The sequence below is a fragment of the Panthera tigris genome, chromosome C1 (genome assembly GCF_018350195.1).
Source record: "Panthera tigris isolate Pti1 chromosome C1, P.tigris_Pti1_mat1.1, whole genome shotgun sequence".
In the NCBI taxonomy this organism is placed as follows: Eukaryota; Metazoa; Chordata; class Mammalia; order Carnivora; family Felidae; genus Panthera; species Panthera tigris.
Genome location: NC_056667.1, coordinates 81,628,196 through 81,655,087, shown reverse-complemented (window position 1 = coordinate 81,655,087; position 26,892 = coordinate 81,628,196).

The window sequence follows — 26,892 nt, the reverse complement described above, 5'->3', positions numbered from 1 at the left end:
CCTAACTCCTGTCCCTAATTTCTGATAGCCACAAATCTGATCTCTTTTTCTATGAGTTGGGATTTTGAGGGGGAGGTTGTTTTAGATTCCACACATAAGTGATATTATACAGTATTTGTCTTTCTTGTTTCACTTAGCAGAATGTCCTCAAAGTCCACCCGTGTTGTCACAAATGGCAGGATTTCCTTCTTTTTTATGGTTGAATAGTATTTGTGCGTGTGTGTGTGTGTGTGTGGTGTCACATCTTCCTGATCCATTCATCTGTTGGTAGACACTTAGGCTGTTTCCATATCTTGGCTACTGTAAATAATCCTGCAGTAAATATGAGAATGCACATATCTCTTCAACATAGTGTTTTTGTTTCCTTCAGATATATTCCCACTAGAGGAATTGCTGGATCAAATGTTATTTCTATTTTTAATTTTTGAGGAATTTCCATATTGTTTTCCCTAGTGGCTGTACCAATTTACATTCCCACCAACAGTGCACAGGGGTTCCCTTTTCTCCACATTCTTACCAACATTTGTTAATCTCTTGTGTTTCTATAATGGTCATTCTAACAGATGTGAGGTGATATGGCATTGTGGTTTTGATTTGTACTTCCCTGATGATTAGTGATGTTGAGCACCTTTGCACATACTAGGTGGCCATTTGAATATCTTCTTTGGTCAAATTCTATTCATGTACTTTGCCCTTTTTTAAATTAAATTATTTATTTTTTCCTATTGAGTTCTGATTTTGTAGTACTTTTAGTATTTTTAGCATTTTAAATTTCTATGGATATTAACATCTCTAGTCTACAATTTTTTTTTTTTTTACAAAAGAAGTTAAATGGCTCTTATTTTGATCTCCATTCTCTCTTTAACATCCACATCTCTGGTATTTCCATATCCGTTTTCCTTAGACTTTTTAAAGCACTGGTTTTAATAGAAATGCATCTCCAAGTGAACGCTATCAGTGCACCTGTTCTACCCAGAGAAGTTGAGGAATTTCTCAACAGATGGTATAAAATTTCAGTTCATTCTTGGAACTTGAAACAACCTGGAGTCAGTGTCAGTTTACTATCAATAAGTTTCTCCTCCACTTTAGACTACAGAAACCACAGGGCTAAAAACATCAGTAAATGTCCAGCTAGTCTACACTCTAATACAGTGGTGTTAACTAGCTCTAACTCCCCTTACCCCCATCCAGGGGCCGTTTGGCAACAGCTGGAAGCATTTTTGGTTGTCACAGCTTGGAGGGATACTACTACTGGCATCTAGTAGGTAGAGGCCAGGGATGCTGCTAACCATTCCTACAATGCACATGACCGCCCTGTTCCCCAAAATGTTAATAATGTCAGGGATAAGAAACTTTGGTCTAATGTCTTTGTAACATTACACTACTAAGAACAAACAAATCAACAAAAATACCAAGCAAGACAATTGAAGTGAATCTAGATATCTTGGCTCTGTAGGTCTCAGTGTCTCCCAGTAAACTTGCAGTATTTTTACTAATCTTCCCACTCCATCCCTCTGTGCCTGCTTATTAATCCCCATTCTGATTCTCTGTAGAAAAAAATAGATGCCACAACTCCACATAGTCACAGCCCTTTCTTAGCACTAAAGACTCATTAAGAGTCTCTCAATTTCCATTTCTGGAGCTGTAGGGCCTCTTACAAAAATCATTTCTTTTCCCTTTCTCTCTTCTGGATCCCAATGAAGGTTTTAGGTTTTTATGTCAACCTTGGACAAAAGTTCCCTAACCTGTGGCTGCCCCAAGGCTGTTCAACCAATGAATAAGGGATGGAGGGGGATGGTGGTGAAAAAAGAGGGAGGAAGAAAAGAAGGAGGAGCAGGAAAAAGGGAAGTCCTGCTGTATCAGAAAGAACATTTCATCTCATTCTATCTGGCAATTAATTTACAGAATTTCTTTTTCTCTAGCTAAGCACAGCATATATCCAGTCACCCTCTTGGTTGTCTCACACCTTCACTGTGGGTCTATTCTCCAATTAATTTTCTACCTCATGCAGATAAAGACACTTACCAGGTATCTGATTAGTGGTCACTTTCCTTAATGCTGCCAAGTAGTCTCAACCACTAGCTCTCCAAGGACTCTGGCATCCTGCACTATCGTCTGATGTCCCAGCAGGTACCCCCAGAAGGTGTGGCAACTTGTGATTCAGAGCCCAGAGTGGTGGGTAGTACCATGGAGGTGGGGAGGTGCTGTTCTCCTGCTCCCTTCTCCTGGGATCCACAGCCTTCCTTTTCTTTCCCCTGTAGAAAGAAAACTTGCTTCCTGTCATCTTGTAACAGCCACTGATGTCTCCCACTGTGATGTAGCCCTGCATTTCTCAGTGGCTTCTGTAACTATTATTTTCAAATTTAACCAAATGCCACGAAGAATTATGGGTGTCCAGATCCATGTGTGGATAGAGCAGCACTAAAAATTATTGTACACTTTTTAAGCTGGGATCAGAGCCAAAATTTGCACTGGTCCAGGATATCAGAGACAATTGATCTCATATTCTAGATAAGGATATTTGATTTCTTTGCCAAGCAAACTTGCTTCTTCCCTGCAGTTCAGATTTTAGGAAACTAGATGATTAAAAAAAGTAATCTCTCCTTCTCATTCTGTACTATTACTGCATATAGGGTATATATGACTCTACAAATATAAAGAGAGTGGCATATAATCTATAAATACACACACATATATATTATACTTATATAATATATGATGTATATATACATATAATATATAATCTATAAATACATCTTTATACATACATAATGCATATGTATGTAAATACACACATACCTATATAATATACATAATATGTGCCAACTTTTCTGTTAACCAGATTGTGGAAGAGAGTTTCATTCTTGTGAGGATCTGAGGATCTGCTTTGTGCCAGGCACTGTGCAAAAAAAGGTGAGCCAGAAACATTGGAATACAATCCACCAATTATTGAGGGCTATCAATAAATTAGGTGCTATACTGTCTTTTACAACCATGCTGTCATTAATCCTTATAATAACCTTTTGGAGAAGGATTTTTTTTCTTCTTTTTTTAAATGGAAGAGCCCCTCACTTTCTCAAGGAGAGTTGCCAAAATCTTCATTAAGAATATCGTCAAAGCTGTCTTAAAGACATGTATGCATTGGAATCACTGTCTACAAATTCTGATGTACAGTACATTTGCTTTTTTAAAGAATTTAATGTAATTTCTATCTTGCATGCCCATTCTGCCAGATGGTGGAATCTTCATCTCCATCAGTTTGGGGATGCAGTCACCTTCTGGCAATGTTTACAGTATCTAGGTGTTAGAGAGGTTGGGAGGGTCGCTGGCATCTACAGGAACATCCAACCTCCTACCTCCTCCAGAGGGCTAGTCTATGCAGGTCACACCCAGTTCATCCTTCACATCTAGTAAAAGACCATGTCCAATCTAGCAAGTCCCTCTGGCAGCTATCTTCCCGCTGCTATTCCCACTGCACTTTGGGAAACTATGGGTGCTAAAATCATGTGGCACTTTCCTTTATGTGATCATTCTGAGAATTCACAGCTCCTGGACTGGGGACTCCTGCCTGCGCTCTACAGCTGAGATGGACCACACTCCATACCCTCTCTAGGGCTGCTCCCGGCAGGGTGAGATACAGCCTCCTGTGCTCCCTGACACAGAGATCTCTGCTTCTCACTGTCCATCTTTTCTTTTCCTGGGACCCTCCCCCACTGCTTACTCATTCTTCATGTCTGCTCCATGCCTTGCTTTCCAAATAGTAGGAAATTCATCTCTGATGCCTTTGTCTGTGATAATACGGTGGGGAGGAACTGCTTTTATGCTTTATTATTTTCTCAAATCCATGGTTCTCTTCCCCTGAGGGCCTAAGGCTTTTAAAAATCAAGACAAGGATGGACTTCATTGTCTTTTATTTTCTGCTTTTCCTGAGATAATAACACCCAAGACAACTTACTCCTGAGAACAAATGCCCCAGCTGACTAAATAAGGAAAAGTTATAAAGTAAAATAGGAGAAGAGAGAGGCTATATTCAATATTTTAAGGGTAAGAATTGTTCAGGTAAACAAGTTAAGGAAGGGATCTCAGACTGATAGAAAATAATGTATAAAAGGTCATCAGAAGATACATTGCAGATTGGTTTGGGATAGATGAAGGGCACCTGTAAGGTCAGGGATGAGAAATGGACTGGAAAGCAGTGGAGAGTCAGAGAGCAGTTGTGAAAAGTTTTCTAATTCAAGGTGAGAGATACTTTAAAGGGCTTTTAAGAGAGGAGGTTATTATGAACTAAATATCTGTGACTCCCTCCACACACACACCAAAGTTTATATGTTGAAGCCCTAACCCCTAAAGTGATAGTATTCACAGCTGGGGCCATTGGGTGGTAATTTGGTATAGGTGAGGTCCTAAGGGTGGAGTCCCCATGATGGGATTAGGGCCCTTAGAAGAAGAAGAAAAGGGGCACCTCAGTGGCTCAATTGAATGGTTGACTCTTGATTTTACTCAGGTCATCACCTCACAGTCATGAGATCAAGCCCCTCTTCTGGACTCCACACTGAGCCTAGAGTCTGCCTAAGATTCTCTCCCTCCCTCTCCCTCTGCCCCTTCCCTGCTTGTGCATGTGAGCTCTCACTCTCCCTTTCTCTCTCTCAAAAAATAAAAATAAATTTAAAAAAGAAGAAGAACCATGTGAGAACACAAGAAGGTAGCTGTCTGCAAGCCAGGAAGAGAGCTCCACCAGAACCTAACCACACTGGCTGCTGATCCAGCAGCCTCTAGAATTACAACGTCTAGAATTATTGTTTAAGTCACCCAGTCTGCAGTATTTTGTAATAGTAACCTGAGCTGACTAAGGTAAGGGTGATGAACGAATTTGTGTTTTAGGAAGATTGTCCTGGCACCATGAGAACAGCAACCAGGTCTCAACCTCTTCTATGTTTCCCACAGACTCAGTGCTAAAGCATAGAGCAGGTGGTCCAGAGCTACACTGAACAGAACACGGAGTTTCACAGATTAGAAACACTGCCAGTAAAACAGTCCTGTTATTTACATTAACTCGATTCCTCATAAGTATCACAGGGCTGCAGGCTTGAGAATGGCACACCCAAAGGAGAACTTTGTTACTTTCTCCTCTAAATTCCATTGTATTTATCTTCTTCACAAATGTCTGTGGAATTTTTTAGACTCTTTTATTTTAAATGGTGCTTATTATCTCCAATTTGACTTTTCAAATTAGAGAAATTAAAATGTATCAAACATCTAATCAGAGTATGGTTTGTTTTAAACTGAATTTGAGTGCCTAAGTGCTTAGATTAGTCAATGGGAGATTTCTCCTAGTATCAAGCCCTAATTTTTAATTAAAAAACAAAACCCTGATTAGTTGCTTACGACATGTATTTAATTCAGAAAAATTGTAGATAGAATTACAAAAGGATTACTGAGGAGGGATCCAATGTCCTTGTGTGGGTTAGAATTGACATAAGCCTTAATTTTCTTTTTTTTTTTCTCTTTGAGATTTGCTTTTATTATTCAACTTAAAATACTCTTATCTGAAAGAGTTAGTCTAGGAAAATGGGATGAATCAATCTGCTCTTCCTATAAAGAAGGGAAATTTCTAAATTTCAGTGAACTGGACCCTTTATTCAGGGGTTACTACAGCAGTAGAAAAGGAATAACTGATCTAGACCAGTAAACTCTGAAAGTGCCTAGTGGAGGAATCTGTGAATCAGTGTTGCCTTCCTTGGCCACTGGCTATTTTGTAGGATTTCAAAAAAGGGTAACTCATCTTACCTCCAGATTGAAGTCTCAAACTGTCTGATTTTAGGGGAGGTATACAAAATTATGGTTTTGGGGTGGGAATCCTTTGAACTCTATAGTTGAAATAAGGCAAAAAATGCAAACAATATGATGTTTCTGAAAAAAGAAAATGTATACTACAGTGTTAATGAATGATGTCAGATCATTTGCTGAGTGCAGATTTTGATAGGAGGAAGAAAAAGGAAGCAAAGGTGTGGGGGGGGGGGTGGGGAATTAAAGGAGAGAAAGTCCAAAGATAAGGTGTTTGTTATTTGTTTGCTTAAATCTTGGAAATAATTAGGAATTCAAAGTCTGTCTTTTTCACTAGTGTGCTGGGAAGATGCTCAACCATTAGAAGCACAAAGGGAACTACACCCCCTCCCCACCCCGGCAATATAATACACAATTTATGTTGCAGTTTTAAACCATTGGCTGCAACACACTGTATCTAGCCCAATTCTCAGGCCTAGTATCACAACTCACTTGTGTGGTACAGTTATAACATGTTGTGATTTGTCACCTTTAATAAATACCAAGGTATAAGGACAACTGGATTTTTTAAATTATTTTTTTAGATGTTTATTTTCGAGAGAGAACTATTGGGAAAGGGACAGAACTATTGGGAAAGAGAGGGAGACAGAATCCCAAGCAGGCTCTGCACTCAGCACAGAGCCCGATGCGGGGCTCAAACTCCTGAACCATGAGATCATGACCTGAGCTGAAACCAAGAGTCAGACACTTAACTGGCTGAGCCACCTAGGTACCCCACAATTGGATTTTTAATAAACACTAAACCAGAACAGGACTGTAATATCCCAAAATCAATCTGTTAATAATGACATGAATTTCACTCACAACTCAATATGTTCTCTTGAATAAAAAAAAATTTAAAAAAAAAGGTGAACCTAGAACTAGGCTGCCCAGAATTGCCTGTTAGACTGCTCCCAGTCTGACCCTTGCCATACCCTATGATATAGGTATAACCATGAGAGGGTGGTACACATATAAAGGCCATCTACAATGTGAGTCAAAGCAGAAAAAATTGGAAAGCCACTGATGTAGTGTAACCCAAATCAAAAGCAATCTATAGTCAGAGTTCAGGTTGTTTTTCTCAAAGGCAGCCAGACCCAAATCAAGGTCAAACAGAGACCCTCAGGGGCTTATGTCCACCATTTGACCTAGTTAATAAATATAGAGGCAAAGCAAAAGGTGATATTATACTTAAGACTTGAAAGACTGCTTGGATTTTCCTCTGCCTTTGATGAATTGCATAGATATTTTCCTTAATCAAGTTCCAGGGTCTGAAAAAAGCAACTTAAAGCAAACAGAGTCTGAAGACAGGCTAACAGATTAATGGAAAGGTTGAAGAGTTGAGAGAGGATAGCATGAGATAAAGTGAATAAATAACTAAAATGTAACTGCTGGGTTCTGTCTAATAGCCTCCTGGGCTGTGCGATGGCTCTCAGTTGATTGGGTACTAGGACACTGCAAATACATGGGAATTTAATTACACCTAAAGGAAGGGCTCTAAAAGGCTATGTTCTGAGAATTTTTAATGTTCTTGCAATATCTTTGAAATTGTGGCTCTAAAACCACATGTGGTGTTCCCAAATAAATTGGATACACAATGTCTACTGTGTTTTCATGATGTGTCAGCCTAGTAGCCATATCAAAAAGAAAAGTGGGATGAGTTTGGCATGATTCACTCTTAATTAACAGAGTTGATTCATGTTAATTGTGCTTCTCTTTCTGAGTATTTGTAAGCATTTTTTAAAAAGCAAATCCAGCCTAGAACATTGCCCTGCATTGCCATTAAGCTCATCTCCTTGTAGTTTGAAATTTTACCCTTCTCTCTCTTTTTTAAACCAAGACTATTGCCTTCAGTTTGGGGGGGAGGGTACCTCTCTAGGACTTCTCATTTCCTCAAAAATCAGTAAATAGCATTTGAGGATTATACTGATAAATTCTGAGAGTCATCTGGGATGAAGTTCTTTACATCAGAACCCTTGAAATTTTCTCTCCCTCAGGACTAATTCCCTCTTACAAATGTTGTATGTAATATTTTCTGCTAAAGATAATTTTCTTTGAGAAGAAAATGAAATAATCAAATGACAATAAAAATAGTTTAATGATTCTTTCCTATACATCTCTCACAGGTAGACCCAAAGCATTGGTTCCCCTCATTCTTTCTTAACTTTTTGAAAAGTAAAACTATTGATAGAGCAAGCCAAGGATTAATGTCATAATGTTTTCTTTAAATATATATTTCTTCTTCTAGGCCACAAGCAATTTGAAGGTTGAGACCAGACCTTGTGATTTCCCTTCCTGTCTCTGAGTCACGGACTTAGCACAGTGCCTGGTGCAGAGGAGATTCTCAATAATATTGAATTGCTGTATTCTATAGAGTTGAGTGAAAGGGGAAAATGTCAAGGGTGATTATCCTATTCAGATTCTGATTCTAATTTCTCCATGACCTTGCCCAGACATGAAGGGTATCCTAGGCTACTGAGGATTTCTGACTCAGCACTGAGGCAAAGAATGGTCTCCTTTTTCCAAAGTCATTTATTTGTGACATAGCTCAGTAAGTATGTGCTTTCTGGATTCTTATTCATATGTAAATAAAGTAGGCTACTCAGAATTGGTACAGAGGACTTCATAATCCCTAGCATTCTGTGTTATGGGCAGCAGAAATCCTTGTTTGACCTTTTTCATCCTTCTTTTAAGCAGTCATTGTTTCTACTAATGGTGCCCAGTTTGCTACTAAAGTTAGACATATCTGCAAAATGAGGCTAGATGTTGTTCTCTAAGGATACTTCCATTTCTAAAAGGTCTGCATATCCATACGGAAACTGAAAAAGTTTTCTACCCAAGAAATGCTAAGACTTCCTACTATTGGGAGGTTTCTCTGCTAGGGGCTGGCAATGTACCCATTACTTTGAGTCTGCAGCTGAATCTGTGAAACACACAGGCAAGTAGAATGTTGTCATCACCTGGATGACCAACAACCACTTCAAAGGCAACACATCCAAAACCAAACTCCTTTCCTCCCAAAAAGCCTAATACCCTTCTTGCATTCTTATCTAAATGATTGGCACATTTACCACCAAGATACTCAAAAGAGAAAAATCCAACAGCTCTTCCTAATATTTCCATCTCTCTCACTACCAACCCTGCTTCCTCTCCAAAACAGTCAGCCATCAGATCCAGATATTTTTCTACTTAATTTCTATCATCTGTCCACTTAGGTTACTGTCACTAGATAATTATAAAAGCCTCCGAAGTGCAATGTTATCTATAGTTACCTTTTATCCTTCAAAATTCAGTTTGAGCATCACTTCTTCCAGATAGGCTTCCTGAATATAACAGTTTTATTTTGGTGCCCTTTGTAGATCCATCTGTCAGGACACTTATCTTCTGCATTGTGGGCATGGGCTACCTATGTCTCCTATGAATTTGTTTAGCATAGGCATTTTTCAGTCCAACATCTGTGAGAATATTTTCAGACTGAATGAATGAGGTGTTTCTTGTTTTGAGATCCTCCTTCCTATAGATTCTTACTTGTAACTGAAACTTTTCCATTAGAAAATCTCCCGTTCCTTTAATGACAAGAGTCTGTGGCTTTAGGTAATGCTAGAATACCAGTCTGTGAGTAAACTTCTGGCATGCAAACCAGAGGCCACCTATCTACTAAGCACGCACCTGAATTCTCAGTGCCAGTGACAAGGCTGCAAGGAAAAGACACCAGTGGAAAAAAGAGAGAGAGCCCAGAGTTGGGGAACAGCCAAGGCCATAAAGTAGGTCTTCATCTGACAATGTTCACAAGAGTTGCCTTAAAGAGGAAAGGAAGACTCATGGGGAATCTTTGCCAGGGAGAGCAGGAGGGAGCAGTAAAGCAAAAATACAGTATTAACCTGTGGGAATGCAAAGAAAAAGGATTGGGGGAAATTTCTGGACAGTAAACAGAATGCACCTAGTTAGCCTCTGTGCTTAGTGGAGGCAATCTGCCCCAACTTGGCAGATAAAGAATTGGATGAAAGAAGAAAGATAAAGCTGACCCCCATCCCAAAACACAAACACACACACACACACACACGTTGACCTGGTATCTGTGGCTACAGGTAAGGAACACAAGACTACTTGTACCTGTAGAGACCTCATCTATGGAAGCAACAAGCAGAAAAGACCCCTTTTTGAAAAACAGTAGAAACAGATAATGGCAGGATCTCAGAGGCCCTAACTGGCACCGGACCCTCAGAGGGTTACAGTTCTTGACTACAAATCCCTTTGTAAGAGTCATGCTGCTATTTCTGACTGCCATCAGATAAACATTCACTCCCTACCAACCATGCGATCAGTATCTTCTGGCAAAGTTGATCCCCCTTGGGACAAACTCTTTGATCAGAAATTTTGTTTTGTTTCAGCTCATGGAGACAGATCACAGTGAGGCTTCTGAGAGTCAATAGGAAAATGCTAATAGATTTCTTCTCACTGGGGAGGCCCATACCAGTGTTTTAATCATCTTGTGGCTGCTTAATTAACATTCGTTGGCATTATTTCTGCTACTGTTAGCAAAATGTAAATATTTAAATGGCATCTATTTTTCATGGAGCAGAACTATGAGCACAGAATTTGAGGCAGAGATCTGGCCTCATCTTAATCTAAACACCCTCTTTAGCTTTTGGCAAATGTCTTAATTTCCTACCTCAGTTTCTTCATCCATGAAAGAGAGATAATGCAAACAGTTCTAAAGGGGATTATAAGGATTAATCATTAACTATCCAGAAAAATTATTTGAAAACAAAAATGGGCAAATGTAATACTTCCACCCATAAGTAAAAGGACTCCACAGAGAGAGAACATAAACAAGTGGGATTGTATAAGAAAATTATTCTGCATACTCTGTGTTCACTCCCTTGTAGCTTCCCAGGGTGCTACGTGTTAAGTATATGTATGCATGAGCCATGGTGAGCAACAGAATATTCAAGAGAATAGCTAACTCTAAAAATAAAGTTGCTCACTGAGAAGCTTTTTATTTCAAACTGTAGCTAATGTCCAGATGAATCTATTCAGTATGTCCACATCCCAACTTTTTTGCTTAAACTTCTAAATTCAAACTGTTTACAAGTCAAGAAAATATAAACTGCAAAAATTAAGAATTTTAAGTGTCATAGAGCAAGCAGTCCTCAGGGAGAAACATCGTTCATGTTCAGTGAGAACAGAGTATTTACTTATTTATTTAATCCTTGGTAATTTAGTATAAAAATAAAGCCAGGAAATTTATATTGGTCAACCATTGCCTTTTTTTTCATTTAGGCAACTCTTGTATTGTATTGTATTGTATTGTATTGTCATTTTATTTTTTTTTCTTTTTCCTTTTTATTGAAGAATAATTGACACACATTTTTACATTAGTTCCAGGTGTACAGTATAGTGATTTGACAACTCTGGTTGTGCTCACCGCAAATGTACCTACCATTTGTCACCATATGATACTATTGACTATATTCCCTATGCTGTATCTTTCATTCATGTGACTTCTCCATTTCATAACTGTAGGATTGTTAATCCCACTCCCTTTTACCCATTTTGCTCATCCCCCCAACATCCTCCCTTCTGGCAACTGCCAGTTTGTTTATTTTCTGTATTATAAGTCAGTTTCTGCTTCTTTTTGTTGTTTGCTTGGTTTTTTTTTTCATTCCACACATAAGTGAAATCATGTCTGACTGAATTTCACTTAGCATAATACCCTCTAGGTCCATCCACATTGTCACAAATGGCAAAATCTCATTCTTTTTTATGTTTGTGTGTTTGTGTGTGTGTACATCTTCTTTCTTCATCTAATGACAGACATTTAGTTGCTTCAATGTCTTGGCTATTATAAATAATGCTGCAATAAACATAAGAGTGTAAATGTCTTTTTGAATTAGTGTTTTTGTTTGCTTTGTGTAAATTTCCATTAGAAATACTGTTCCATATTGTATTTCTATTTTTAATTTTTTGAGGAAACTTCATTACTGTTTCCCACAGTGGCTGTACCAATTCACATTCCTACGAAGAGTACACAAGAGTTCCTTTTTCTCACATCCTCATCAACACTTGTTATTTCTTATATTTTTGATACTGGCCATTCTGCCAGGTATAAGATGATATCTCATTTTGGTTCTGATTTGCATTTCCTTGATGATTGGTGATGTTTAGCATATTTTCACATGTCTGTTGACCACCTCCACATCTTCTTTGGGAAAATGTCTATTCAGGTCTTCTGTTCATTTTTAATCCTATTGTTTGGTTTTTGTTTTTGTTTTTGTTTTTGTTTTGGTGTTGAGTTACATAAGTTGTTTGTATATTTTGAATGTTGATCTTTTATTAAATGTATCATTTGCAAATATCTTCTCCCAATCAGTAGGTTACCTTTTCATTTTGTTGATGATTTTCTTTGCTGTGCAAAAACTTTTTATTTTGGTATAGTTACAATAGTTTGTTTTTGCTTTTATTTCCTTGCTTTGAGGAAAAATGTTGCTAAGGCTAATGCCAAAGGGATTACTGCCTATGTTTTTTTCTAGAAGTGTTATGATTTCAGGTCTCATATTTAAGTTTTTAATCGATTTTGACTTTATTTTGTATATAGTATAAGAAAGTCGTGCAGTTTCATTCTTTTGAATATGCTGTCCAGTTTTCCCAGCACCATTTATTGAGAAGACTTTTCCTCTTGGTATATACTTGCCTCCTTTGTTATAGATTAATTGACCATGTATGCATGGGTTTATTTCTGTGCTCTCTATCCTGTTCCATTGATCTATGTGTCTGTTCTTGTGCTATATGTGTTTTGATTATTATAGCTTTGTAGTATAGTTTGAAATCTGGAGTGTGATACCTCTGCTTTGTTCTTTAAGATTGCTTTGCTATTCAGAGTCTTTTGTGGTTGCATATGAATTTTAGGACTATTTCTTCTACTTCTGTGAAAAGTCCTATTGGTAGGGATTTGATTGGATTTGTAGATTGCTTGGGGTAGTACAGATATTGTAACAATATGAATTCTTCCAATCCATAAGCATGATATGTCTTTCTATTGTCGGTGTTGTCTTCAATTTCTTTCATTAATGTTTTATAGTTTTCAGAGTACAGCTCTTTCACCAACTTGGTTAAGTTTATTCCTAGGTATTTTATTCTTTTTGATGCAATTGGAAATGAGACTGTTTTCTTAATTTCTCTTTCTGCTACTTCATTATTAGTGTATGGAAATATAACAAATTTCTGTATATTAATTTTGCATCCTGTAACTTTACTGAATTCCTTTATTACTTCTAGTAGTTTTTTGATGGAATCTTTCAGGTTTTCTATATATAGTATCATGTCATCTGCAAATACTGACCATTTTACTCCTTTCTTACTAATTTAGATGCTTTTAGTTTCTTTTCCTTGTCTGGTTGCTGTTGCTAAGACTTCTAATACCATGATGAATAAAAGTGGCTGCAGCAGAGGAGTACTTGTCTTGTTCCTGATCTTTGCAGAAGTACTTGTCTTGTTACTGATCTTTGAGGAACAGCTCTCATTTTTTCATCACTGAGTTGGACATTAGCTGTGTCTTTGTCATATATGTACTTTAATATGTTGAGGTATGTTTCCTCTAAACCCACCTTGTTGAGACTTTTTATCATGGGTAGATGTTGAATTTTGTCAAATTCTTTTTCTGCATCTATTGAGATATGATTATTCTTCATTTTGTTTATGTGGTATGTCATGTTGATTGACTTGTGAATATTGAACCATCCTTGTATCCCTGGAATAAAGTCCAGTTGATAGTGGTAAATGATCCTTTTAAGGTGTTATTGAATGCAGTTTGGTTGTACTTTGTTGAGGATTTTTGCACCTATGTTCCTCAGGGATATTGACCTGTAGTTTTGGGGGTTTTTGTAATATTTTATCTGGTTTTGGTATCAGGATAATACTGGCCTGATAGAATGTATTTGGAAGCTTTCTTTACCCTTGTATTTTTTTGGAATAGTTTGAGGAGAATAGGTATGAACTCTTCTTTAAATCTTTGGTAGACTTCATCTGTGAATTCATCTAATCCTGGACTTTTGTTTGTTGGGAAATTTTTATTACTGCTTCAATTTCATTACTAGTAATTGGTCTATTCAGTAATTGGTCTACTTCTTCCTGGTTAAGTTTTAAAAGATTGTATGTTTCTAAGTATTTGTCCATTTCTTCTAGGTTGTCCAATTTGTAGGCATATAATTTTTCATAGTAGTCTCTTATAAAGAGACTTATATTTCTGTGGTGCTGGTGATTACTTCTCCTCTTTCATTCCTGATTTTATTTATTTGAGACCTCTATTTGATGAGTCTGGCTAAAGTTTTATCAATCTTTTTCATCTTTTCAAAGAAACAACTCTTGCTTTCACTGATCTTTTGTATAGTTTTAGTCTCTATTTTATTTATTTCCACTCCGATCTTTATTTCATTCTGCCTACTAGTTTTGGACTTTATTTGTTTTCTTTTTCTAATTCCTTTAGATGTAAGGTTATATTTTTATATTTGATATTTTTCTTGTTTCTTGATATAGACCTGTATTGCTATAAATTTCTTTCTTAGAACTACTTTTGTCATATCCCAAATATCTTGGGCCATTGTGCTTTCATTTTTATTTGTTTCCAGGTATTTTTTATTTCCTCTTTGATTTCTTAGTTGACCCATTAGTAGCATTTGATTAGCCTCCACATGTTTGCGTTTCTTCCTATTTTTGCCTTGTAATTGATTTCCTGTTTCAAGTCATTTCTGGTTGGAAAGGATGCTTGATATGATTTCAATCTTAAATTTATTGAGACTTGTTTTGTGTCCTAACGTGTGATCTATCCTGGAGAATATTCCATGTGCACTTGAAAGAATGTTGGTTTTGGATGGAATATTACATATAATGTGGTCACTCCCTTCTGGCCTGCAAAATTTCTGGTGAAAAGTCAGCTGATAACCTAGTGAGGTTCCCCTTGCATATAGCTGTTTTCTTTTCTCTTGCTGGTTTTAAAATTCTCTCTTTAATTATTGTTGTGTGTCATGGTATGGATCTCTTTAGGTTCATCTTCTTTGGAGTTTTCTGTGCTTCCTGAACCTGTTATTTTCCCCAGATTAGGGAAGTTTTAAGCTTCTTCAAGTAAGTTACTTCTTCAAGTAAGTTTTCTGCACCTTTCTCTTTTCTCCTCTGGGATTCCTATGATGTGAATGTTTGCCTGATGTTGTCCAAGAAATTTCTTAACCTATCCTCTTTTTAGATTATTGTTCTCTTTTGCTATTCAAGTTGGCACTTTCTATTACTCTGTCTTCTAAATCACTAATCAATTTTTCTGCATCCTCTAACTTACTGTTGATTCCCTTCAGTGTATTTTTCATTTATGTTCATTTCATTCAGTTATTATATTCTTCAACTCTAATTGTTTCTTTTTTATATATTTTCTGTTCTATATCTCTGAAGTTCTCACTGAGTTCATCCAATTTTCTCTTGAGTCTGGTGAGCATCTTTATGACCATTACTTTGAACTCTTTATCAGGTAGATTGCTTATGTCTGCTCCATTTGGTTCTATTTCTGAAGTTTTATCTTATTCTTTCATTTTGAGGATATTTCTGTCTCATTTTGCTTGACTTTCTGTGTTTGTTTCTGTGAATTAGGCAGAACAGCTACTTCTCCAAAACTTGAAGGAATGGTTTTGTGTATGGTCATCCCCTGCTGACTTTGGCTGTCATGCATGTTCTGAGAGTCTCAAGGCACTCAGTGCTGGGAGCCACCCCAATGGGATGGCCAGAGCTAAGTTGGATGTGGGCCAGGGTAATCCTGGGGCTTTTAGCACAGAGGGCACCCTGGCGAGACAGCTGAAGCTGAAGTGGTTGCAAGCCAGAGTATCCTAGGCATTTGCACACTGGGCATGCTGATGGGGCTACTGGAGCCTAGTCAGGTATAGGTCAGAGTGTCAGGGATGCTCTGCATCATGGGTCACAGACAAATCATCTGGAGCCAAAGTGGTATGAGCCTGAAATGTGCCAGGATGCTTTGCACCTGTGTAACTTTGATGAGATGGCTGGAGCTATAGTGAGCACTGACATGGGGTATCCCAATATGTACCATGGTAAGGCCACCCTGCTGGGATATTTGGGGCTGGTGCAGGCTGGGGACTAGAACTTCCTACACTGTCTTTAATAGTGAAAAATTACCTTTATTCTAAATCCACTTTTATCCCCTCTTCTAGGTTAAACAAAGCAGTTTCTTAAGGCTTTCATTCTAAATGTAGCAAAAAAAAAAAAAAAAACGGTACTAGGTTTCAAACAGGAAGTTGTAGGAAATAGAGGTTACAAAACTAGGATTATATTTCTACATTCACCATTGAACAACAATGGCGGACTCTCTGTTTCCAAACCTGTGAAACAGGGACACTATAGAGGCTTACAGTAGAGGGAAGAATATGCAGGCTTCAGATCAGAGTTTCTGGGTTTAATTCCAGGCTCAATCACATACAGCTAACATACCTGGAATGAGTTACTTAGCTTCTCTTTCAGTTTTCTAGCCAGAAAGCAGGAATGTAATAATCATAGGAAATGCTGTGAGGATGAAATGATATTATATATAAATCACTTAGAACTGATGCATGCATATAGCTAGTGGTCCCTCAAATGTTAGTTAGCTTCTACCATCATCATTATCATCATCATCATCTTCCAGACTATCCCTTAGAGTTCTGTGTAAAGCACAAATGAATATACAAATTCATTGCAAACTGCAAATAACTGTATGTTATGATTGTTTTGTTTTTTTTTTTTTTTCATTTTATTTTTAGACAGAGAGAGCGTGTGCATGAGCAGGGGAGAGGGGCAGAGGGAGAGAAAGAGAGAATCTTAAGCAGGCTCCAGGCTCAACACTTGGTTTACTTCCCAAGACTCACTTCAAGACTGATTTCTTTGTGATGGCCAATCCTGAAAGATTACATCATGCTAGTATCATGAGTTGGATGCTCAACTGACTGAGCCACCCAAGCACCCAAAGTTATAAATATTTAAATAAAAAGTCCAGATCTAATAGTCTGAGATATCCCAGACTATATTAAAACCGTAATGTGTCTCTCAGAGAGAGGTAGCATACTCCATATATGCCTTGGGAGAGTCTTATTTTTTCAACAGATGGAAGCTAGGTGTCAGGAAAGCCCACCTGCTTATTCCAGTCCTAATGTTGTGTGGTAGGAAAATTCTTTCACCAATCTGTGCTTCAGTCTCCTCTTCTTTCCAGAATGCCATGGCTTCAGCTGCCTCATCCAATGATCTTTGTAGGCAAGGAGGCAACTTGTGCCCAAAGAGAGAGGAGTGTTTGCTGCCTAAGAGAGAGAAAGCCTGCAGGAAGTTCAGGAAGTGGAAGAGCAGTGTGGGACATGGTGAAATGTAGAAGACAAACATGGGAATCTGCAAGGTCAGAGCTGCTTTTCCAACAGCAGACCTGGGAGAGGTGTGATATACTCAAAAAGAGCAACAGTTGAGGCAGGATGGAGAATCTAACATAGAAAGGCAAGGAGAAATAAGTGGCAGATTGCCTATTTTTTGGTAGAAATATCACCTGTCAACTCAGATGAGAAAGAAATGCACTATATTTTTCTCTTACTGAACTATTGAGCTCCTATTTCTAAAGTGGTAGAGACACCCTCAAGCGTTTCCTGTCCCAGTCTTTATAGCTCTCTCTTACACATCCAGCAGGAAGTTCTCAAGTGTTTCATCACCAATGAAGTCTTTCCTAATCACATGATATAAAATAGCAGCCTCAACCCTATTCCAATCTCTTTCTACACTGTTCTGCTTTATTCTTTTTCCACTACACTAGTCACTACTTAATATATCTCTATATAATTTGTATAGTTTATCTTCCCCCACAAAATTGAAGCCCCATGGGGACTTTGTTGAAAAACAAGACCACCTGTGACAATATAACTTAGATGGTCTACAGTCATGTCAGCATGACTTAGTTGTTTGTTACAGAAAAACATTGGCCAGAAAAGGCAAGTCTGTAAGCCAATAAATAACTTTATGGTTTACTTCAAAAAATTCCCTCAGAACAATTTATCAAAGGCAATGACTGCTCACCTGGACAGTTTGCTCATCAATGATGGTTTACTTACCAAGACTCACTTTAAGACTGATATCTTTGTGATGGCCAATCCTGAAAGATTACACCACAGTCTCTGTTGAATTCCATTCCATTCCTCACTTTGAAACACCAACCTTAAACTACTTGATCTCAGACCCCAAAATCACACTGTTTTAGTTTGACTTCTTTCTGTGACACTCTTAAAACTCCATCAAGGTAGTATCACTTACTGTAGCAAATTCTAACAAATTTACCTCTGCTTTATTAACAGGTCGTCTGGTGATATTTTCAGGGAAATCAACATTGTTTGGTTTAATTCTGTATTTATAGGAAGATGATAGGAGCTCTATAAGAATTCACTGAAGGAATAAATGAACAAAGGAATTTATATAGGGTTTCCACCCTCCAGTCTCTGAAATTTGTTTATGGGGCTTATGAAGTGGTACCTGGTCTGTGGTGCAACTTCTCAGTCCAAAGTGGTATCTGTTATGACATTAGTCATCCCTTTGGCCATTGGATCCAGAAGGGTCATTCTTTTGTTCTTTTCTGTCCTTGCTTCTCAAAGCCCTAATGCAATTCTTGGTTATTTCTGTATAGTCATCATTCTGTACTTCCATGCTATACACAAACTGCAAAAAAAAACTCACTAGGGTTGTATTAGCCTTTTCTCCATATTTTTGCCACTTTGCATGCTAAATCAATCTATCTATCTATCTATCTATCATCTATCATCTATCTCTTTTAATTTAATTTAATTTAAATTTTCTCCAAATTTTTCTTTAAATCCTACTTAGTTAACAATAGTATAATATTGGTTTCAGGAGTAGCATTTAGTGATTCATCACTTATATATAACACCCAGTGCTCATCATCATAAATGCCCTCCCTAAAATCCATCACCCATTTAGCTCACCCCCATCCACTTCCCTCCATCAACCCTGTTTGTTTTCTATAATTAAGAGTTTGTTTCCCACTTTTTTCCCCTTCCCATATGTTCCTCTGTTTTGTTTCCTAAATTCTACATGTGAGTGAAAACATATGGTATTTGTCTTTCTCTAACTGACTTTGCTTAGCATAATACACTCTAGCTCTATCTACATATTTGCAGATAAATGGCAACATTTCATTCTTTTTGTTGGCTGAATAATATTCCACTGGATATACATATCACTTCTTCTTTACCCATTCATCAGTCAATGGACATTTGGTCTCTTTCTATAGTTTGACTATTGTTGATTGTGCTCTATAAACATTGGGGTGCATGCACCCCTTCAAATCTGTATTTTTGTATCCTTTGGGTAAATACCTAGTAGTGCGATTTCTGGATTATAGGATAGTTCTATTTTTTAATTTTTGAGAAGCCTCCATACTGTTTTACAGAATGGCTGCACACTTTGAATTCCCAAAAGTGTAAGAGAGTTCCCCTTTCACTGCTTCTTCATCAACATCTCTTATTTCCTGTGTTAATTTTAGTCATTCTTACAAGTGTGAGGTGGTATCTCATTATGGTTTGATTTGTATTTCTGTGATGTTGAGCATCTTCCCATGTGTCCATTAGCCATCTGGATGTCTTCTTTGGCAAAATATCTATTCATGTCTTCTGCTCATTTCTTAACTGGATCATTTGGCTTTTGGATGTTGAGTTTAATAAGTTCTTTATTAAACTATACTTTAATATATTATATTAATATACATACTATATATGTGTGTATATTTTAAACTAACCCTGCATCAAATATGTCATTTGCAAATACCTTCTCCCATTTTGTATGCTGCCTTTCAGTTTTGTTGGTTATTTCCTTTGCTGTGCAGAAGCTTTTTATCTTGATGAAGTCCCAAAAGTTCATTGTTGCTTTTGTTTCCCTTGCCTTTGGTGACACATGTAGTAAGAAATTGCTACAGCTGAGGTCAGAGAAGTTGCTGCCTGTGTTGTCCTCTACGATTTTGATGGTTTCCTGTCTCACCTTTACGTCTTTCATCCATTTTGAATTTATTTTTGTGTATGGTGTAAGAAAGTAGTACAGGTTCATTCTTCTGCATGTCGCTGTCCAGTTTCCCCAACACCATTTTTTGAAGAGACTGTCTTTTTTCCATTGGATATTCTTTCCTGATTTGTCAAAGATTAGTTGACCATATACTTGTGGGTCTGTTTCTAGTTTTCTATTCTATTCCATTGATCTATGTGTCTGTTTTTTGTGCCAGTGCCATACTATTTTGATGACTACAGCTTTGTAATATAGCTTAAAGTCTGGAATCGTGATGCCTCCAGACTTGCTTTCTTTTTCATGATTAATTTGTCTATTTGGGGTCTTTTGTGGTTCCATACAAATGTTAGAATTGTTTGTTCTAGCTCTGTGAAAAATGCTGGTGGTATTTTGAAAGGGGTTGCATTGAATGTATATATTGCTTTGGGTAGTATATATATTTTAACAATCTTCTTCCAATCCATGAGCATGGAACTTTTTCCCATTTCTTTATGCCCTCTTCAATTTCTTTCATAAGTGTTCTATGGTTTTCAGAGTACACAAATCCTTTGCCTCTTTGATTAGGTTTATTGCTAGGTATCTTATTGTTTTTGTTCCAATTGCAAATGGTATTGATTCCTTGATTTCTTTTTCTGATGCTTCATTTTGTGTACAGAAATGCAACAGATTTCTGTACAATGATTTTATATCCTGCAACTTTGCTGAATTCATATATTAGTTCTAGAAAATTATTAGTGGAGCCTTTCAGGTTTTCTACATAGAATATCATGTTGTCTGCAAATAGTGCTAATTTGACTTTCCCCTTGCCAATTTGGATGCCTTTTGTTTCTTTTTGTTGTCTGATTGCTGAGACTAAGACTTCTAGTAGTATATTAAATAGTGACGGAGAAATTGTACATCCCTGTCTTGTTTCTGACCATAGAGGAAAAGATCTCAGTTTTTCCCAATTAAGGATGATATTAACTGTGGGTCCTATGTGTATGGCTTTTATGATGCTGGAGTATCATCTATACTTCCTTTGTTGAGGGTTTTTTTTTTTTAATCAAGAGTGGATGCTATATTTGTGAAATGCTTTTTTTGCATCTATTGAGAAGGTCATTTGGATTTTTATCCTTTCTTTTATTAATGTAGTATATCATGGTGATTGATTTGCAAATATTGAACCAGCCCCATAGCACAGGAATAAATCCCACTTGATCATGGTGAATAATTCTTTTTTGTACTGTTATATTTGATTTGATGGGATCTTGTTGAGAATTTTTGCATCCATGTTCATCAGAGATACTGGTCTGTATTCTCCTTTTTAATGGGATCTTAGTCTGGCTTCAGAATCAAGGCAATGCTGGCCTCATAAAATGCTCTCCTTCCATTTCTATTTTTTGGGGAATAGCAGTTTGAGAGACTAGGTGTTAACTCTTCTTTTAATGTCTGGTAGGATTCCCCTGGGAACCCATCTGGCCCTGGACTTTTGTTTGTTTGGAGATTTTTTTGTAGTTTTCTATAAGTTTTTATTAATCTTGTTTATTTTGAGAGAGACAGCAAACGAGTGAGAAGGGGAAGGACAGAGAGAGGAGAGAGAGGATCCCAAGCAGGCTCCATGCTGTCAGCACAAAGCCTGATGCAGGGCTCAAACTCACAAACAGTGAAATCAAGAGTTGGAGGCTTAACTGACTGAGCCACCCAGGCAACACTGTTTAGAGATTTTTGATTACTGATTCAATTTCTTTGCTGGTTATGGGTCTTTTCAAATTTCTATTTCTTCCTTTTTCAGTTTTGGTAGTTTGTGTGTTTCTAGGAATTTGTCCATTTCTTCCAGATTGCCCCGTTTCTTGGCATATAATTTTTCATAGTATTCTCTTAAAATTGTATTTCTGTGGTATTAATTGTGATCTCTCCTCTTTCCTATGTGATTTTATCTATTTGTGTCCTCTCTCTTTTCTTTTTGATAAGTCTGGCTAGGGATCTATCAATTTTATTAATTCTTTCAAAGAATCAGCTCTTAGTTTTTTTGATCTGTTCTACTTGTTTTTGTTATTGCTGCTGCTGTTGCTGCTGTTGTTGTTATTGTTGTTGTTGGTTCTATATAGTTTATTTCTGCTCTAATCTTTATTATTTCCCTTCTTCTTCTGGCTTTAGGCTGTATTCTCTCTTCCTTTCCTAGCTCTTTAAGGTGTAAGATTAGGTTGTATACTTGAGACTTTTCTTGCTTCTTGAGGTGGCCTGTATTACAATGTACTTCCTTCTTAGAACTGCTGTTGCTGCATCCCAAAGGATTTGGACTGTCATGTTTTCATTTTCACTTGCTTCCATGTATTTTTTAAATTTATTTTTAATTTCCTAGTTAATCTATTCATTATTTAGTAGGCTGTTTTTTTAATCTTCTTATATGTGTGGTCTTCCCAAATTTTTTCTTGTGGTTGACTTCAAGTTACATAGCATAGTGATTTGAAAATATGCATGGTGTGATCTCAATCTTTTTGTGTCTGTGGAGGGCTGACTCTTGATTTCAACTCAGGTTTTGATCTCATGGTTTTGAGATCAAGCCCCACATCAGGCTCTGTGCTGATGATACAGGCTCTGTAGCGTTAGCTTGGGATTCTTATTTCTCTGCCCTTCCCCCACTCTCTTTTTCTCACTTTCTCAAAATAAATACATAAAGAATACAAAAATAAAATAGTGTTTGCATTTCATTTGGTAAGTGCCTAGTGGAATTACTGGATCACATATTTCTAGGCTGATTTTGGGGAAAAGCCTCCATATTGTTTTCCACAGTGGTTGCACCAATTTACATGTCCCACTAATAATGTGTGATAGTTCTTTTCTCTCCACATCTTTGCCAACCCTTGCTATTTCTTGTCTTTTTTTATTTTACCAATTCTGACAAGTGTAAGGTGACATCTCATTATGGTTTTGATTTGCATTCCCCTGATGAGTCGTGTTGAACATCTTTTCATGGTTCTGTTGGCTATCTGTATCTCTTCTTTAGAGAAATATCTGTTTATGAATTTTTCCCATTTTTAATTGGGTTATTTGGTATTGTGTACTTTTTTATGTATCTTGGACACTAACCCTTTATTGAATATGTCATTTGCAAATACCTTCTGCCATTCAGTAGGTTGTCTTGTTATTTTGTTGATTGTTTCCATTGCTGTACAGAAGCTTTTTATTTTCATGTAGGCCCAATAGTTTATTTTTGCTTTTGTTTCCATTGTCTCAGAAGAATTATCTAAAAAAATGTTGCTATGACTGATTTCAGAGAAATTACTGCCTACGCTCTCTTCTAAGGACTTTTATGCATTCAGGTCTCACATTTAGGTGTTTAATCCATTTTTAGTTTTCGTGTATGTGCATGGTGTAAGAAAGTGGTAGTTTCATTCTTTTGCATATGGCTGTCCAGTTTTCCCATCACCATTTATTGAAGAGACTATCTTTTCCCCTTGTATATTCTTGACTCCTTTGTTGAAGATTAATTAACCATATAATCATGGGTTTATTTCTGGGATCTCTGTTCCATTGATTTACGTGTCTATTTCCATGCTGATATCATACTGTTTTGATTGCTTCAGCTTTGTAGTATATCTTAAAGTCTGGGGTTGTGATACTTCCAGTTTTGATGTTCTTTTTCAAGATTGCTTAGGTTCTTGGGGTCTTTTGTGATTCCATAGAAAAATTAGGATTATTTGTTCAAGTTCTGTGAAAGATTCTGGTGGTATTTTGATAGAGACAGCATTAAATCTGTACATTGCAGGGGCATCTGGATGGCTCAGTTGTTTGAGCGTCTAACTTTGGTTCAGGTGATGATCTCGTGGTTCATGAGTTCGAACCCCACATTGGGCTCACTAGTGTCAGCATGTCAACACAAAGCCTGCTTCAGATCCTCTGTCCCCCTCTCTCTGCCCTTCCCCTGCTTTCACTCTCCCAAATAAATAAATAAATAAATACCTGTACATTGCTTTGGGCAGTATGGACATTTTAACAACATTGATTCTTCCGATCCATGAGTATAGAATATCTTTGTTGTCTTCAGGTATTTTTTATCAATGTTTTATAGTTTTCAGAATACATGTGTTTAACCTCCTTGGTTAAGCTTATTCTTAGCTATTTTTTAAATGTTTATGTGTTTGTTTTGAGAGAGAGAGCACAAGTATGGGAGGGACACAGAGAGAGATAGAGACAGAGAATCCAAAATAGGCTCCAGTCTTCAAACTGTCAGCACAGAACCCAACATGAGGCTCAAACTCACAAGCCATGAGATCATGACCTGAGCCGAAGTTGGACACTTAACTGACTGAGCCACCCAGGCACCCCAGCTATTTTCTTATTTTTGGTACAAATGTAAATGTGATTATTTTCTTAATTTCTCTTTCTGATACTTCATTATTAGTGTATAGAAATTCAGTGGATTTCTTTATGTTAATTTTGTATCCTGCAAACTTAATGAATTTATTTATTAGTTCTAGTAGTTTTTGGTGGAGTCTGGTTTTTCCACATTCATGTCATCTGCAAATAGTGAAAGCTTTACTTCTTTCTTACCTATTTGGATGCCTTTTATAACTTTTTCTTGTCTGATTGCTGTGGCTAGGACTTCCAGTACTATGTTGAATAAATGTAGTGAGAGTGGACATTCTTGTCTTGTTCCTGATCTTGGGGGAGAAGCTCTGTTTTTTCACCATTAAGTATGATGCTAGCTGTGGATTTTTCATTTAAGGCCTTTATTATGTTGAGGTATGTTTCCTCCAAACCTACTTTTTCAGTGTTTTTAACATGAATGGATGTTGTATGTTGTCAAATGCTTTTTCTGCATCTTTTGAAAATATATGGTTTTTACTATTTGTCTTGCTGATACGATGTATCATATTGGTGAGAATGAAAGAATTCTCAAAATTGAGAATTTTGAAACACCTTGCATCATAGGAATAAATTCCACTTGATCATGGTGAATTCTTTTTTAAATGTATTGTTATATTCAGTTTGCTAGTATTTTCTTGAGAATTTTTGCATCTGTGTTCATCAAGGATATTGGACTGTAACTCCCCCTCCCCCCCCCTTTTTTTGTAATGTCTTTATCTAGTTTTTGTATCAGGGTAATCCTGACCTCATAGGATGAATTTGGAAGCTTTCCTTCCTCTTTTATTTTTTGAAATAGTTTGAGAATAGATATTAACTCTTCTTTAAATGTTTGGTAGAATTTTACCTGTGAAGCCATCTAGTCCTGGACTTTTGTTTGTTGGGAATTTTGTTTATGTTTGTTTATTTTTGAGAGAGAGAGACAGAGAATAAGCAGGGAAGGGGCAGAGAGAGAGAGAGAGAGAGAGAGAGAGAGAGAGAGAGTCTGAAGCAGGCTTCAGGCACTGAGCTGTCAGCATGGAGCCCGATGCAGGGCTCAAACTCACAAACCATGAGATCATGACCTGACCTTAACTGACTGAGCCACCCAGGCGCCCTGGGAAATTTTTTGATTACTGATTGAATTTCATTGCTAGTAATCAGTCTGTACAAATTTTCTATTTATTTCTGATTCATTTTTAGGTTATATGTTTCTAGGAATATATATATTTCTCCTTGTCTAATTTGTTGGCATATACTTTTTAATAGTCTCTTATATTCCTTTGTATTTCTGTGGTGTCAATTGTTATTTTTCCTCTGTCATTTATGATTTTGAGTCCTCTCTCTCTCTCTCTCGCTTTGATGCATCTGGCTAAAGGTTTATCAAATTTGTTAATCTTTTCAAAGAACCAGCTCCTGGTTTCTTTGATCTATTCTATTTTTTTGTTTGTTTCTATTTCATTTATTTTTGCTCTGATCTTTATTATTTCCCTCCTTCCACTGGTTTAGGGTTTTGTTCTTTTTTATTGTTCTTTTTTTTTTTTAACCTCCTTTAGATGTAAGGTTAGGCTGTTTATTTGAGATTTTTCTTGCTTCTTGAGGTAAGCCTGTATCACTATAAACTTTCCCCTTAGAACAGTTTTTCCTGCATCTTGAAGATCTTGGATCATTGGGTCTTCATTTTCACTTGTCTCCATGTATTTTTTACTTCCTCTTTGATTTCTTGGTTGACCCATTCATTGTTTATTAACATGTTATTTAATTTCCATGTATTTGTTCTCTTTCCAGATATTTTCTTGTGGTTGATTTCTAGTTCCATAGTGCTGTGCTCAGAAAAGATGCATGATAGTATGACCAGTCTTTTTGAATTTGTAGAGATTTTTTTGTGGCCTATTATATATCTATTCTGGAGAATGTTCCATGAATGTGTGTATTCTGCTTTTTTTGGATGAATGTCCTGAATGTATCTATTAAATCCATCTGGTCCAATGTGTCATTCAAAGCCATTGTTTCTTTATTGATTTTTTTGTTTGGGCGATCTATCCATTGATGTAAGTTGGGTGTTAAAGTCCCCTACTATTATTGTATTACTATTAATTACTTCCTTTATGTGTGTTATTAACTGATTTATGCATTTGGGTGTTTTCTTGTTGGGTGCATAAATATTTACAATTGTTATATCTTGTTGGATTGTCCACTTTATTTTTATATAGTGTCCTTCTTTGTCTCTTGCTACAGTCTTTGTTTTAAGGTCTATTTTGTACAATATAAGTATAGCTACAAGGGCTTTCTTTTAACTTCCATTTGCATGATAAATGCTTTCTATTCCCTCACTTTCAATCTGCTTGTGTCCTTAGGTCTAAAATGAGTGTCTTGTAGGCAGCTTATAAATGGGTTTTCCCTTTTCTCTATTTGGTCATCCTATGTCATTTTTTTGGAACATTTTTCCATTTACATTCACAATAATTATTGATAGGTATGTACTTATTGGCTTTTTTACTTGTTTTACACTTGCTTTTGTAGGGTTTTGGGGGTTTTTTTGTGGTTTTGTAGTTCTCTGTTCCTTCCTTCTCTTGCTCTCTTTTCTCATGATTTGCTTGCTTTCTTTAGACTTATACTTGGATTTCTTTCTTTTTAGTTTTTACATATTTGTTACTAGTGTTTGATTTGTCG